General features: G+C 34.9%; 1 protein-coding gene across 12 annotated transcripts in view; it reads right to left on the bottom strand.

Moving 5' to 3' along the window:
* Window positions 1-12712, bottom strand: part of LOC136847412 (uncharacterized) — a 654742-nt gene that overhangs the window by 61882 nt on the left and 580148 nt on the right. Inside the window, exon 1 of one of the 12 annotated variants that reach the window (XM_067119075.1) lies at window positions 504-547. The exons of the other annotated variants lie outside the window; for them this stretch is intronic. The gene's annotated coding sequence lies outside the window, so the exon portion shown is untranslated. Of the gene's footprint in view, window positions 1-503; window positions 548-12712 lie in introns of those variants that run through there. 12 annotated transcript variants of the gene reach the window in all.

Here is a 12712-nt window from a genome sequence, read left to right as displayed (position 1 = left end):
GAAAATACAAAAGTTTTAGGCACGACAAAACACACACACACACATACATATATATATATATATATATATATATATATATATATATATATATATATATATATATATATAAGCATTAGACGTTGAAATAAATAAGCATTGAACATTGAAGTGATAGATTTTTCAGGATTCAAAAATTTATATACAAGCAAGAACCCGAAAAAGCTCAAACTTTACATCCAAGGAGACGTAACTGCACAATTTCAAAAGTCATGTAAACATATACAGGATAGATGGAACTACAACAGAACAAACACTCAAAGTGCATGTTATTTACACGCGCGCGCGCGCACACACACATATATACATATGTATGTATATGTATACCTATATATAGGCCTACATACATACACATATATTATATATATACATATATACGGTATATATATATATATATATATATATATATATATATATATATATATATATATATAAATGTACATTGATAACAGTAATCATCACTTTACCTATCGCCGTCAACATTTATAGAAGACACAGACACTTGACAATACGTACCTGAAAAATAGAAAAAAATAATAATCAGTCATATATAGACTACTACTGTAACGCACAAATACACATATTTATACATACACACACATATATATACATACATATATATATATATATATATATATATATATATATATATATATATATATATATATATATATATATATATATATATACAGTATAGTCAAACCTTTACACAACGAAAGAACATTGGAACCTATCCGTTCAAAGAGCAAGGGTTACTGGAACACACCCATGACAGCTGGTGCAATTACCTGGGAACTGGTTCTTGACAGCGAACAGCCATTTCCGCATGAAGCATGGCATAAAAGAAGGACTCGGTTAAAATAATTAATAATAACAGGAGTCGTAATCAGTCCTGGATTCAACAAAGTGCTTTTGGTGACGGCTTCATGGACCTTTTCATTACAGTTTTTTAAAAGATTTCTTTTATTTCGACATACGTTTGACAGAAGAATTAGCTGGTTATCGAAGTTAACAATGAAAGGCTTCTCCAAACTGGAGTGCGCATTAACAAATGGATTACTATTAATTTTAACCTAATCTTTAATCTGTGGGATGCCTAGGTATACTTTAACAATTCATCACTTTATTACTCAGTTAGGTAAGTGGATACAATTTACAGTGAATCAACCTAAGAGTTTCAATGTAAGCTCCAAGTAACAAAAATTCACCCTCACCTAGGAATGTGCCTTTTCGTGTGTTATGTACATTCTGAACCCAAAAGTACTTTTTACAATTTTCTTGTTATTTTCCCTTTCTCTTTCTCAAATAAAGTGTGGTCATGCAAGATAATTACACTAATAAAACTTAATACCACATATTCCACTTTCCCTCTACTTTACTTCATTGGTTTATTAAGAATTAGATACCATTTTCTAAAGATCTTTGTATCAGAAATGACTCTCCTAGTCCTAATATAAGTAAATACATAGATACACTTTAATAAGGTACAGAACAATACCAGTTGCATAACCAAGTACTAAAGAATTATGGGTTAGTAACGTTATGTAATGTTCTTCGTATTTTACTAAGCACTTGCCTGCAGCATCTGCATATTTGTTGTATATTTATGCTACATAAGAAAACGGAAGGCAGGCGCTATCGGAAAATATCTAATTAGCTAAACTTGTACAGCATATAAGGAAGTAAAAATCTACATGTAGCATCTGCTCCACATAACGAGGGAATTACCTTATTCTCCTTTAAGAGGTTTAGCATTTGCTGTTCAAGTAGAATTCCTTTAGAGCCTTCCGGTTCCTGCCAGCTCAAAATCAAACTTCTCATATTGAAGGTAACAATAAGAAACAGTAATATACCCGCCCTATACACAAATCCAAGTTCCTCGTTGGGCGAGTCGGTAGAGTTGCGGGGTAGCACTCGCTAGGCCAGAGTTCGAGTCTCCGGCCGGCTAATGAAGAATTAGAGGAATTTATTTCTGGTGATAGAAGTTTATTTCTCGCTATAATGTGGCTCGGATTCCACAATAAGCTGTAGGTCCCGTTGCTAAGTAACCAATTGGTTCTTAGCCACGTAAAATAAGTCTTATCCTTCGGGCCAGCCCTAGGAGAGCTGTTAATCAGCTCAGTGGTCTGGTTCAACTAAGATATACTTAACTTATACACAAATCCAAAAAGAGAGAGGACACCACATGACCCTACTTTCCCAAGTCGCATCATTACCTGCAAGACCTCTCCAATTCACTCCCACCCATTCCCTCCCCCCCCTCCTCCCTCTCTCCCTCCCTCACAGAGACCTCTACGACCCTGGTTCGTGCAGCCAAAACTGATCTGTGGAGGGAGATCAATCACGCATAACAGAGCGAGATATCATCTCGTTGCGTCATCATCATCTCGTGAACTCCGACATGCCCGAATGGTCGGGCAATGTCGGCTGAAACGGAGATCGATTTCTGCAACGTGAAGTTGATTCGCTGCATCGGAATTACAGGCATTTCGACCAGGATAACTATTCGATTTATCTAATGCAAGTGATATTTTCGGTATCTCGTTATTGTGTCCTCCTCTTATGAATTATTTTGGCCTCTTCAACTCAGTGATTGTCTTCTGTTTAAAATAATGTAAATACTCATATTTTTCTTTAAGCTTTATGGGCAACAACAGTTAGTTTTAAGGATTTTTTTCTCTGTGTTACTTTGTTACTTATTTAATTACTCCTATATCAGGGAAATGTTAATGACTGCACAATACATTCCTCAGTTTTAGCTTTCTGTAGTAAGTACTTTTCCAAGCAAATTACTGCATGCTTTCATACTATCCCAATTAGGCTTTGTAATTCACTACTTTGTAAAGACTTTAATGTGGTTTTCAATTTTGTATGCTAGGATATGTGTCGTATGTTGAAGACCCTATTTTTTTTAAAGAAAAGATTAATTCCATCTAAATTGTATGAGCTTTTATAAATGTCATCTCAAAAATTACAATGTTTCTAAGGTTTTAGTGTATTGCTCAACCTGCTTAGGTCTGCCACATTTGTTTAATTACCTGGTACATAATTTACTGCCCAGCACAAAAGAGACAAATGATTTTTCAACAAACGCGACTACGTCATACCGACTTGTTAAGATCGATTTTAGGTCACTGACTTTAGATATATATATATATATATATATATATATATATATATATATATATATATATATATATATATATATATATATATATATATATATATATGTATATATGTGTGTGTGTATTATATATTCCTCATAAACAGCTGCCCTTCTAAGTAGGTTAGTACTTCTTGGGCATCTCTTATCTTAGTGACAAGAGATGCCCAATGAAATTGACATTACTCTGCAAAATGTAACTATTTCTACTGGATACTGGAAGCCAAAAGACAATAACCCGGCTACAACTGGATACAATCTTGTGTTTAGTATCCTACAGCAACTGACATAAGACTGGAAAAATAGAAATATCGTTATATAATATAAAAGAATACTTCAAAAGTAAGGGTTATCAGTTACTGCACAAGATAAACATGTTACAAAAATAAATTTTACAACTGTGATGTACCTTGGTATTCTAGAACGAATAAGCATAGACTGGAAAAGAGAAAGAATCAAAAAGGAAAAAATAACACATGAAGATATCGCAAATCAGGAAGGTGACATCAACGGCTATCCTTTAAAAACAAGAGACATCATCCGCAAAAACATAATAAAAAAAATGCTGACATCATCAGTTACTTCTTAAATATCACACCGATATTCATTATTGCACAAAAGGCCTTTGGTCGTGAACTCTGACCCCATTTAACATTTAGTTATGGATATGTAAAATAGTTCCTAGACCTTTGTTGCTCCACGGTTCTAAGAATATATTATGAAATGGCTGAAGTTGTTGACTCAGACGTGTGTGCATATGAAAAGGAGAGAGAGAGAGAGAGAGAGAGAGAGAGAGAGAGATTTACACTCGTACAACTACAGTACTTATATACATACATACATACATATATATATATATATATATATATATATATATATATATATATATATATATATATATATATATATATATATGTATGTATGTACATATATGTGTGTCTTTTGTTGGTAAATATATATGTATATACATATATATATGTATATGTATATATATATATATATATATATATATATATATATATATATATATAAATATATATATATATAATATATATATATATATATATATATATATATATATATATATATATATATATATATATATATATATATATATATATACATATACACACACACACCACTCTCTCTCCTTCTCTGCCCTTGTCATATACACACACGGCTGAGTCAACAGCTTGAGCCATTTCATAATATATTCTTTCAGAGACCTTTTCAAGGGAGGGAAGGGGTTACAGAAGATATTAACTCCAGGTTCCCAAAAAATCTTTGGAAGAGGTTGCTCCTTCTTGGCCCTTCTCTACTCTGCCTCTTGACCCACAACATTCGACTAATTACCAGGCACATAATCAACTGCTTGGGCCAACAGACGCACAAAGCAAAAAAAGTCTAAATCGTTTCTCCTTCAGTGGGGACCGATCTCGGATCTCTTGCTAGGATAACCACTGGACCATGTAGATAATATGTATGTATGTATGTATGTATGTATGTATGTATGTATGTATGTATGTATGTATGTGTGTGTGTGTATATATATATATATATATATATATATATATATATATATATATATATATATATATATATATATATATATATATATATATATATATATATATATATACGTTTGACTTTCAATATTATATTATTGTTGATTTTCCTCTTTTATATATATATATATATATATAAATAAATAAATATATATATATATATATATATATATATATATATATATATATATATATATATATATATATATAATTTAAGGGAGAAGTCAACAATAATATAACTTTTGAAGGGCCAACTATATACATATACTGTATATATACATATATATATATATATATATATATATATATATATATATATATATATATACAGACGGATAGATAGATAGATAGGTAGATAGTACACAACCATTCCTTTGGGAACGCTCCTCCAACACTGCAGAATTTGAGAAGAAAGTCGAGAGACCAGCGCTTCGAGGGAAACCTTTGAAGTAAACAAGTACACACATACACAGCCGACACCGCCTAAATAAATCAAAAGGAAGGGCAACTGTAAACCTGAGACCGAAACTCCTTACGGCTTAAGACATTCACGGCAGAGATAAAAACGTATAATGATACCGAGCGCTCAGGAATAAAGGATCGTATTTCAAAACTGTACCTGGAATCACTGCAAAAACCCAACTTCGGGTTGAAGGTGGGTTGAAGGTTGAAATGTTTTAGGGAGGGAAGCTATTTTGTTGGGTTAACCCGAGCGATTTCCAAACGCGGCAAGTGTGTGGGCAGCGGGAAAGAGGTAATCCTTCCTTGTATGTCACTGCGTCAGTTTTGGCGTTCGTGTTTACAAACTTCGCATATGACAACGCTTTTAGCCCCCCCTTTTTTTTTTACCGAAATATTTGTCATTAAGACTGTACTGTACAAAATAATTCTACGAGAGAGAGAGAGAGAGAGAGAGAGAGAGAGAGGACCGTTGTTGTGATCATGATCCACCTTTCATTTCTCTCAGAATAAAATAAGTAAAATAAAATAAAAACTTAATAAGACACCAGAAATAAAATAATAATAATAATAATAATAATAATAATAACAATAACAACACCATATTTTAAGTCAATTCTCATAAAGTATCTCGTTTGACTTGCGGATACAGAAACTTCTGAAAAAGACGCATAGTTTATAGCACAACGCTCAAGAAAAAATATTCTCCACTTTTTCAAGTAAAAAATAATTCCACGAAACAAATGCAATTTACAACTTTATGGGGGTAGCATGACACAGCAAATCCGAAAATGAAAAGGATTTCCCTTTGTAACGCATCATGACCGAAAAGTCCAAAATGTTCACCTTAAATATGAAGACCGTTCCCCGCACTGCCGACCTTGTAGCACGAGTCAATAAGCATGAAAATGACGCGTTACGAAGCCGCTACGGAAAGCCACCACTTAGAGCCAAATCACGTAATTAAGATCGTCTTTTACAGGGTATTTGAGGTGTCTTTTACCGCGCATGGAACGATCGTAAAAGACAATCCGGCGTGAAAGAGAGACGCGGCCGTGGGACCGGTTATCGCAAACAATAAAAGGATCGCAGGAGGAATTAAGTCATCCTGCACTGCAATCCGTGACTCCTGTTTATTACGACAGACGCCGATAAGGAGGGAGGCTGCGACTTCTGTTCAGTTTTTCTCTTTATCGTTCTCTCGATATTGTCAAGTTTTCTCAGGTTATTCTATTTTCTTAAATCCGGAATCATACCTTATTCTTATTTTCATAGATCCCGAATGAATCAGGAGTAAGTTTGTCTGTCTGTCTTTAAATTGTTACTACTAATATTTCAATCAAGATAAAATACATTACCTCCATATTTATACATACATGCATACATACACACACACATGTGCATAATTATATATATATATATATATATATATATATATATATATATATATATATATATATATATATATATATATATATATATATTATATATATACATATTTGTGTGTATGGTAAAACACTGACATGATTCTCTCTCTATCACACACAAAGCATCACATACGTATAACCGTGACAAACACAAAACATACACTAAATTAAAAGGTTAAATGTCTAACTAAAGTACATTCAGTATTGAGACCTTCGTTTACTTTCATCACTGGACCCCTGAGAGGAGCGACCTTTCAAACGAGTGACCGTAACATTGCAAGACGATAAGTGACGAAAATTCGAGTGATTACTACATAAGCAGACCTGAATGACCCAATTATGGTTCAGTCACAGAGTCTTGGCCTGAACATACCTGAAACTAATGGCACTAAGGGTATTTCCATTCCACTTCCCAGAATTTCAAAATCAGATTTTTATTAGAATTACAAAATGATCATGAGATATATAGGTCACAATGTTACCGACGGATATATCTTTATGGAGACCAGAGAGAGAGAGAGAGAGAGAGAGAGAGAGAGAGAGAGAGAGAGAGAGAGAGAGAGAGAGAGAGAGAGAGAGATTCATTTCTATATTTCTCTGGATAGATACAAAGCACAGACAAGAATAAAAGGAACTAGAATTGTGGAACTATGCACACATATATACGTATGACGAGTGAAAGTAAAAATACTCTTATCAAAAATTTGAACAATTCGCGCATGATTAAAGTTCATTAGGAGCTAATTTGTAAGAATATCTATTTTCGTACAGAAAATCAAACTTATCCCTTACTACAGCATATAAACTAAAACTAAGTACACAATGACATGTTGTATCAATATATAGCAAGGATGTCTATTACGATCTCGCCTCTCGAGAACAAAAGGTTCTTTACAGAAACAAGCAATTGGGCTGAAATGACTAACGAGAGGTGACACACAAAGGAGGGAGGAGCTGAACAAAACCAAAAATTTACCTTAAAATTAATTTATTATTTACAAAATGTACAGGTGAGTCAGGTTCAGAAACTAAACAACACAAATAAATGATTCCGTAAAATATAAAAGCCCAGTAAACAAACTGAAAATAATTGACCAAACAACACTTGGGCAATAACCAGGCAGCATAAACATAACATGAACAGGCAGCATAACAAATATAAAAACTAGCAGCACAAAACATAATACAAAAGCAGTATGATCAATAATACTCGAGCAGCATAATACATAAACACAAACGGAAAATTAATAACACCAAAACTGTATAAATCTGGGTAGCATCACCAGACAAACTCAATAGAGCCGTCGAAACAGCCCCAAGCTGCTTTACAGGAACACTGCAGGACAACTCCGACAGAGTCGAAACGACAACCATCTCGCCCTCAAGCACAGTGCTGACGCCCTCCTCCAGTGCCGACGACCATGACAGAGCCGACACGGCAACCATCTCGTCCTCAAGAAACTCTCCGCTGCTCTGCTGCCAGAACCTGACTCGCGGGTACGGATACCTGCTGCTGCTGCTGCCCCAGCTGACTCGCTGCTGCCCTGGACCATCGGTCGTTCTGCCCTCCAGAACCTGGCTCGTTGCTGCTACTACGAACCTGACTACCGAAGTCTGACGCCATTCAACAGACAACTCGCCAGCAAGAAAAACAAAAAGACAAAGGAGGCAACAACCCACTAAGGGAACAATCGGCAAACGATTGTTCCTAATAATGACTAAAGGGAAATAATATAGCATAATATTAAAAAAAGTCTTTGTCACTACTCAGTGTAACAATCTGCAGCATCTTTTTCTTTTTTATTCAAATGGTCATTTTTTTACGCATACGAAACTATATAATACGCAAGTGCAAATAAAAAAATTGCAGTCTTTGAAAACTGAGGAGTTATTCCTCTCTATAAATACCAACCAGACAAGTAAGAGACAAATTAGCTACTCTGAATAAATGTAGTTGTATCGAATGTCAATAAAAATGATAACTTCAATAGACAGAAAATATGCACGTATAGCCTTCCAAAGACTAGACTGAGCCTGATATCCACGTTATTCGATACCAGATGGCGTTCTGCACCACAACTCCATTAATTTCTGTCATCGAAAAAATTGGATTGCATAGAAAAGAACGAGGTTTCCGTAACCTGAAACTCCATTGTAGAGGGGAAGAACGGTAAATGGAGATGGGAAAATCTTATTGGCTGAGAGAAAGAAATGTAAAAATTATATTTTTAACTTGGGAAACACTACAGGTTTTGCAACGTGATCAGTACATTAGTAGTCTACTGTAAATATATAAATCAATAAATAAATAAAGAAATAAATATATAAATAAATACATAAAAGTTAGTCAACTGTTGGCCTATTTTCAAAGTTGTATTTATTTCATGTGACGATCACAATCACGGATTGATTGAAAGATCATAATCATAGCCGATATCATTTCCTTCATGATCCGCAGACTGCCTCCTCATACCTGACCTAACAATACAGATTCTGAACAAAAACATAAAAAATCTAATAACACATCAGTGATAAAATTAAATAAATACAAGGTAAAATGGGAGGAAGAAAACAAGCAACAAATAAAATAAATGCAAAATCAAAGAAATAAAAAAAGAAGGCTAAACATCTGAAAAATGTAAGAAAGAATACGATCAGTAAATATGATATAAAAACGAATAAGTGAATAAAATATGCCAACAAACATAGCCGCCACAAAAAATTCAACGCTAGCAAACCAAACAACTGCAGAAAACAAACAATGGCATGAAAAGACTACCTTCAGCCCAGGGTGTAGAAATAAGCTATCACGAGGAGGATACCATAAAAAAGGGGTTGATATAAGTATAATATTACTTGACGGAACCGCGACGACTGACAAAATCCCAATGGACAGGAGGATCTGAAAACAGCCGTCGGGAATTGCATTCAAGTACTTGACATAAATCGACCGTCAGGTGTAGCAGGTTCATCCAGGATTACCTGTACTTAGTTCGACGTGTAACACATCCGTTTCGTAAATCTTTTCGCGTGGCCACTCGGAGGCTTGGTATACACACACACACACACACACACAACACACACACACCCCGAGAGAGAGAGAACAAACGACATTAATTCCTTCCAAAGGTTAGATAACCTACGGATCTGGGAGGGACCTACTTGTGACGTCAATGGGCTAATGAATGCTACGAGTCGAGTTTACCTTCCACTACGTAAAAAACTTGCTTCGTATTTATAGCCTGAGAACCGAGTGGGAACATAATGGTCTCTCTACAGCGAAGAGGAAGTGAGGATGAGAGATGGAATGTCGTAAACTTCAGCCTTAGTTTAAGAATCCATCTTTCGAATCAGGGGGTGTACTTGCTATACAGCAAAGAATCAGTAAGCAACTAAATACGCAAATTAAATAGAACCGTTGCAGAATAGCAGATGATTTTTTTTTAGAAAGTGAAAACATGACGTTTTGACACAAGAAAGAAAAGATAATGGAAATTATCATAAGAAACCCAACTGTTATTGTCACCGTAATAATTTTAACAATCAAATTGACTTTATTGTCACAATAATGATTTTAACAATCAATCGACTTTATTGTCACAATAATCATTTTAACAATCAAATAGACAAGATTATGGTAAAACAACAATGAAGGAGAAAAACGCAAGAGACTACATAAAGCAAAGTATATAAAAATATACTAAAGAATTTCTTAGAGAGCAAGCACATCACAAGAGAGAGAGAGAGAGAGAGAGAGAGAGAGAGAGAGAGAGAGAGAGAGAGAGAGAGAGAGAGAGAGAGAGAGAGAGCAGTAAACAAAGATAAGACTTGTAGCACATAAAAGAAAAGGAGGACGAGAAAAAACAAAAGCAATCAAAAGGCAAACAAAGATAAGGGCGACAAGGACTCAGGAAGACAAAGTAAACAATTTTTTCATGCAGGGGAAAAAACGGGGCAAATAAACAAATGACACATATGAGTAAATAAACACATAAAGAAGTTTATCACTAAAGGAATATTAAAAGACAAAGAATGATATACATAAAAAAGAAGGTAAATATAAAATGATATCTAATAAGGAGAGACTGAGTGTGTATATATATATATATATATATATATATATATATATATATATATATATATATATATATAGAATAATCACATCAGTCTGGATAAAAGACAGGGGCGAAACAGACAGAAGGGAGAGCCTCTGAGAAGGCGCTGACCTTTTATCAACGTAGAAGCCTGACCCGCTGATCCGGGAAATATGACAAGGTCATTCGGGAATGGAGTACAGAGAGAGAGAGAGAGAGAGAGAGAGAGAGAGAGAGAGAATGTACTGTCTGGGATGTAGTCTCACTGCATTGAGACCACTCTCTGTTTTTCTATGTAGCTTAGCTTGAAATGAAATTAAAATTTTTAAGAGAGAGAGAGAGAGAGAGAGAGAGAGAGAGAGAAATGGGCTCACAGAGGAGTTACATCCATATTAATGTACTGATTGAGAGTGGGACGGAGAGTTACATCCATATTATTGTACTGAGAGAGAGAGAGAGAGAGAGAGAGAGAGAGAGAGAGAGAGAGAATAAATTCTCATTGACCTTATATCCTGAAGAATGACTCCAGAATGCTTGAGGAGCGATGGCTGAAACAGACAAGGGTGGTGGGAAGGCGAACAGGGCAGAGGTCAATTAGTGACTATTATTCTTGCCTGGACGACCTCCGATGCTCGATACGATTTAAAGTTTTTTAGGACCACAGGAATAAAACGACCGAATTTAAATGCACTGAAGCTATCTGAATTCCAAGTTTCAATTCTATCGTTTTCTATGATATTTATCACTGGAATTTTCTCCCTCCCTCTGTCTCCCATGTTTTCTATAATTTTCCTTCTGGAGGTAGGCCCTTAAAGCCTCCCTTTTCCATTATGTCCCCAGTTGCATAAAGTTGCCTGCCCCGTCTGCCTTCAAAAAGACCAGAGTTAACTGACTTTTGGCTTTCCAATCATGCCAGCTTACGGATGTCATTCACGCTTCGGAGAAACTATTGTCAATTTAACTTTATGACGTCATTCTATCATTTATAAGTTATAAATAGCTTCTTGGACGTGACAGAGGCAAACATATATCAAAGGAAAATTGCTGCATGATTACATAAACATACAGAGGGCGTAAAACCATATTTGCCGAAATAGAGTCCTATTATGTTTCTGCAATACCCTGGGGCAATGTCATTACAATTTTGGTCTTCTCTGTCTCTCTCTCTCTCTCTCTCTCTCTCTCTCTCTCTCTCACACTCACACACACACACATACATACATACATACATACATACATATATATATATATATATATATATATATATATATATATATATATATATATATATATATATATATATATATATATATAAACTATATATTGTAGTTTTCTTGGGAAATGAAACAAAGAACAAACAACAATATTCACGCGTGATTAACTACCTATGAATGCGGTGCAAGATACAAAATATCTACAAACATACACATACACACAAAATAACTGCAACGAAACCCATCATAAACCTACTTTAAAAAAGATTAATGTTAAGCGCTGAATATCCACTTTACAAAAATGACTTGATATTCTTCAAGCTTATGTATCTCTATTCAAAAATAAAACATTGGAGAAAGTCACACTAAGCGAAGAAAACGCCATCCACATTTTGAGAAACTTCAACTGGAAAAAAAAAGACAAAAATCAAGGAAAATATAGACGTATTGTTCGAAAATGAGCAGAAAAAGAACTCTAGTGAGAATATCCTGCAGAGCCACTCCATCACCGACAATGACACTGCGGATCTTAAATCCTTTCTGACAGCCTAAACGACGCCGATTCACTCCTTCAGATTTATGAAGGCCATATCCCCATTTCACCAGGCGACACAGTCACATGTAACTGGAAACGGAAACTTCAAGCGACGGCCTTACAACGTGACAAACACGGAGCGCTACATGCCAAAGAACAAAGAGACAATGTTCTTGGAAATGCGACTGGATGCTGTTAACGATTCCTGGTAGGAGCAAA

Source organism: Macrobrachium rosenbergii, chromosome 16, assembly GCF_040412425.1.
Source record: "Macrobrachium rosenbergii isolate ZJJX-2024 chromosome 16, ASM4041242v1, whole genome shotgun sequence".
Taxonomy (NCBI): Eukaryota; Metazoa; Arthropoda; class Malacostraca; order Decapoda; family Palaemonidae; genus Macrobrachium; species Macrobrachium rosenbergii.
This window is presented reverse-complemented; position numbering and strand designations above follow the sequence as displayed.